This window comes from Mchenga conophoros, linkage group LG9, assembly GCF_057382185.1.
Source record: "Mchenga conophoros isolate Kocher_MC1m ecotype Shallow Benthic linkage group LG9, M_conophoros_male_GT1.1, whole genome shotgun sequence".
Classification (NCBI taxonomy): Eukaryota; Metazoa; Chordata; class Actinopteri; order Cichliformes; family Cichlidae; genus Mchenga; species Mchenga conophoros.
This window is the reverse complement of record NC_140534.1, coordinates 20,890,249-20,895,248: the sequence shown is the minus strand read 5'-3', so window position 1 is coordinate 20,895,248 and position 5,000 is coordinate 20,890,249.

Here is a 5,000-nt window from a genome sequence, read left to right as displayed (position 1 = left end):
GTCGAGAGAGCCGGGAACTTGTGAGGTGTGCATGTCCTGGTGAGCCTCCACCTTTTATAGGTGGGTGCAGCCTCGACTGTACAGAGACAGACCAGACCAGCTGCACCACACAGACACTTCAAACCTAATCTGAGGACAAAAAACACACACACACACACACACACACACACACACACACACACACATCTTACCATTAAAAAAAATAGGGTTCCTTTACAATGTCAGAAGGAGGAAGGCACTAAGGCACCGCCTTCCGCCCCTCGACGCCCTCGCGGTGCCCCCTCCTTCTGACAGGAACTTCCTACAGACCAGGTATGAAGGATGCCTGAGTGGACATACAAAACTCACAAGTTCCTGGCTCTCACGGCTCCTATGCAGAGGGTTAGTCGAAGACGGAGGGGCATCGCGAGGGGCGTCGGGGGACGGGGGACTGTGCCTCACTGCCCTCCCAGTCTCCAAGAAACCCGTCTTCAACAGAGTCGAGAGAGCCGGGAACTTGTGAGGTGTGCATGTCCTGGTGAGCCTCCACCTTTTATAGGTGGGTGCAGCCTCGACTGTACAGAGACAGACCAGACCAGCTGCACCACACAGACACGTCAAACCTAATCTGAGTACAAAAAACACATACATACATACACACAGACACAGACACACACACACACAGACACAAACATACATCTCACCATTAAAAAAAAATAGGGTTCCTTTACAATGTCAGAAGGAGGAAGGCACTAAGGCACCGCCTTCCGCCCCTCGACGCCCTCGCGGTGCCCCCTCCTTCTGACAGGAACTTCCTACAGACCAGGTATGAAGGATGCCTGAGTGGACATACAAAACTCACAAGTTCCTGGCTCTCACGGCTCCTATGTAGAGGGTTAGTCGAAGACGGAGGGGCATCGCGAGGGGCGTCGGGGGACGGGGGACTGTGCCTCACTGCCCTCCCCTTCTCCAAGAAACCCGTCTTCAACAGAGTCGAGAGAGCCGGGAACTTGTGAGGTGTGCATGTCCTGGTGAGCCTCCACCTTTTATAGGTGGGTGCAGCCTCGACTGTACAGAGACAGACCAGACCAGCTGCACCACACAGACACTTCAAACCTAATCTGAGTACAAAACACACACACACACACACACACACACACACACACACACACACACACACACACATCTTACCATTAAAAAAAATAGGGTTCCTTTACAATGTCAGAAGGAGGAAGGCACTAAGGCACCGCCTTCCGCCCCTCGACGCCCTCGCGGTGCCCCCTCCTTCTGACAGGAACTTCCTACAGACCAGGTATGAAGGATGCCTGAGTGGACATACAAAACTCACAAGTTCCTGGCTCTCACGGCTCCTATGCAGAGGGTTAGTCGAAGACGGAGGGGCATCGCGAGGGGCGTCGGGGGACGGGGGACTGTGCCTCACTGCCCTCCCCTTCTCCAAGAAACCCGTCTTCAACAGAGTCGAGAGAGCCGGGAACTTGTGAGGTGTGCATGTCCTGGTGAGCCTCCACCTTTTATAGGTGGGTGCAGCCTCGACTGTACAGAGACAGACCAGACCAGCTGCACCACACAGACACTTCAAACCTAATCTGAGTACAAAAAACACATACATACATACATACATACACACAGACACAGACACACACACACGCACACACACACACAGACACAAACATACATCTCACCATTAAAAAAAGAATAGGGTTCCTTTACAATGTCAGAAGGAGGAAGGCACTAAGGCACCGCCTTCCGCCCCTCGACGCCCTCGCGGTGCCCCCTCCTTCTGACAGGAACTTCCTACAGACCAGGTATGAAGGATGCCTGAGTGGACATACAAAACTCACAAGTTCCTGGCTCTCACGGCTCCTATGTAGAGGGTTAGTCGAAGACGGAGGGGCATCGCGAGGGGCGTCGGGGGACGGGGGACTGTGCCTCACTGCCCTCCCCTTCTCCAAGAAACCCGTCTTCAACAGAGTCGAGAGAGCCAGGAACTTGTGAGGTGTGCATGTCCTGGTGAGCCTCCACCTTTTATAGGTGGGTGCAGCCTCGACTGTACAGAGACAGACCAGACCAGCTGCACCACACAGACACTTCAAACCTAATCTGAGTACAAAAAACACATACATACATACATACATACACACAGACACAGACACACACACACGCACACACACACACAGACACAAACATACATCTCACCATTAAAAAAAGAATAGGGTTCCTTTACAATGTCAGAAGGAGGAAGGCACTAAGGCACCGCCTTCCGCCCCTCGACGCCCTCGCGGTGCCCCCTCCTTCTGACAGGAACTTCCTACAGACCAGGTATGAAGGATGCCTGAGTGGACATACAAAACTCACAAGTTCCTGGCTCTCACGGCTCCTATGCAGAGGGTTAGTCGAAGACGGAGGGGCATCGCGAGGGGCGTCGGGGGACGGGGGACTGTGCCTCACTGCCCTCCCCTTCTCCAAGAAACCCGTCTTCAACAGAGTCGAGAGAGCCGGGAACTTGTGAGGTGTGCATGTCCTGGTGAGCCTCCACCTTTTATAGGTGGGTGCAGCCTCGACTGTACAGAGACAGACCAGACCAGCTGCACCACACAGACACTTCAAACCTAATCTGAGGACAAAAAACACACACACACACACACACACACACACATACACATCTTACCATTAAAAAAATAGGGTTCCTTTACAATGTCAGAAGGAGGAAGGAACTAAGGCACCGCCTTCCGCCCCTCGACGCCCTCGCGGTGCCCCCTCCTTCTGACAGGAACTTCCTACAGACCAGGTATGAAGGATGCCTGAGTGGACATACAAAACTCACAAGTTCCTGGCTCTCACGGCTCCTATGCAGAGGGTTAGTCGAAGACGGAGGGGCATCGCGAGGGGCGTCGGGGGACGGGGGACTGTGCCTCACTGCCCTCCCCTTCTCCAAGAAACCCGTCTTCAACAGAGTCGAGAGAGCCGGGAACTTGTGAGGTGTGCATGTCCTAGTGAGCCTCCACCTTTTATAGGTGGGTGCAGCCTCGACTGTACAGAGACAGACCAGACCAGCTGCACCACACAGACACTTCAAACCTAATCTGAGTACAAAACACACACACACACACACACACACACACACACACACACACACACACACACACACACATCTTACCATTAAAAAAAGTAGGGTTCCTTTACAATGTCAGAAGGAGGAAGGCACTAAGGCACCGCCTTCCGCCCCTCGACGCCCTCGCGGTGCCCCCTCCTTCTGACAGGAACTTCCTACAGACCAGGTATGAAGGATGCCTGAGTGGACATACAAAACTCACAAGTTCCTGGCTCTCACGGCTCCTATGCAGAGGGTTAGTCGAAGACGGGTTAGTCGAAGACGGAGGGGCATCGCGAGGGGCGTCGGGGGACTGTGCCTCACTGCCCTCCCCTTCTCCAAGAAACCCGTCTTCAACAGAGTCGAGAGAGCCGGGAACTTGTGAGGTGTGCATGTCCTGGTGAGCCTCCACCTTTTATAGGTGGGTGCAGCCTCGACTGTACAGAGACAGACCAGACCAGCTGCACCACACAGACACTTCAAACCTAATCTGAGTACAAAAAACACATACATACATACATACATACACACAGACACAGACACACACACACACAGACACAAACATACATCTCACCATTAAAAAAAAATAGGGTTCCTTTACAATGTCAGAAGGAGGAAGGCACTAAGGCACCGCCTTCCGCCCCTCGACGCCCTCGCGGTGCCCCCTCCTTCTGACAGGAACTTCCTACAGACCAGGTATGAAGGATGCCTGAGTGGACATACAAAACTCACAAGTTCCTGGCTCTCACGGCTCCTATGCAGAGGGTTAGTCGAAGACGGAGGGGCATCGCGAGGGGCGTCGGGGGACGGGGGACTGTGCCTCACTGCCCTCCCCTTCTCCAAGAAACCCGTCTTCAACAGAGTCGAGAGAGCCGGGAACTTGTGAGGTGTGCATGTCCTGGTGAGCCTCCACCTTTTATAGGTGGGTGCAGCCTCGACTGTACAGAGACAGACCAGACCAGCTGCACCACACAGACACTTCAAACCTAATCTGAGGACAAAAAACACATACATACATACATACATACACACAGACACAGACACACACACACACACACACATACACACACACACACACACACACAGACACAAACATACATCTCACCATTAAAAAAACATAGGGTTCCTTTACAATGTCAGAAGGAGGAAGGCACTAAGGCACCGCCTTCCGCCCCTCGACGCCCTCGCGGTGCCCCCTCCTTCTGACAGGAACTTCCTACAGACCAGGTATGAAGGATGCCTGAGTGGACATACAAAACTCACAAGTTCCTGGCTCTCACGGCTCCTATGCAGAGGGTTAGTCGAAGACGGAGGGGCATCGCGAGGGGCGTCGGGGGACGGGGGACTGTGCCTCACTGCCCTCCCCTTCTCCAAGTAACCCGTCTTCAACAGAGTCGAGAGAGCCGGGAACTTGTGAGGTGTGCATGTCCTGGTGAGCCTCCACCTTTTATAGGTGGGTGCAGCCTCGACTGTACAGAGACAGACCAGACCAGCTGCACCACACAGACACTTCAAACCTAATCTGAAAACAAAACACACACACACACACACACACACACACACACAAACACACACACACACATCTTACCATTAAAAAAATAGGGTTCCTTTACAATGTCAGAAGGAGGAAGGCACTAAGGCACCGCCTTCCGCCCCTCGACGCCCTCGCGGTGCCCCCTCCTTCTGACAGGAACTTCCTACAGACCAGGTATGAAGGATGCCTGAGTGGACATACAAAACTCACAAGTTCCTGGCTCTCACGGCTCCTATGCAGAGGGTTAGTCGAAGACGGAGGGGCATCGCGAGGGGCGTCGGGGGACGGGGGACTGTGCCTCACTGCCCTCCCCTTCTCCAAGAAACCCGTCTTCAACAGAGTCGAGAGAGCCGGGAACTTGTGAGGTGTGCATGT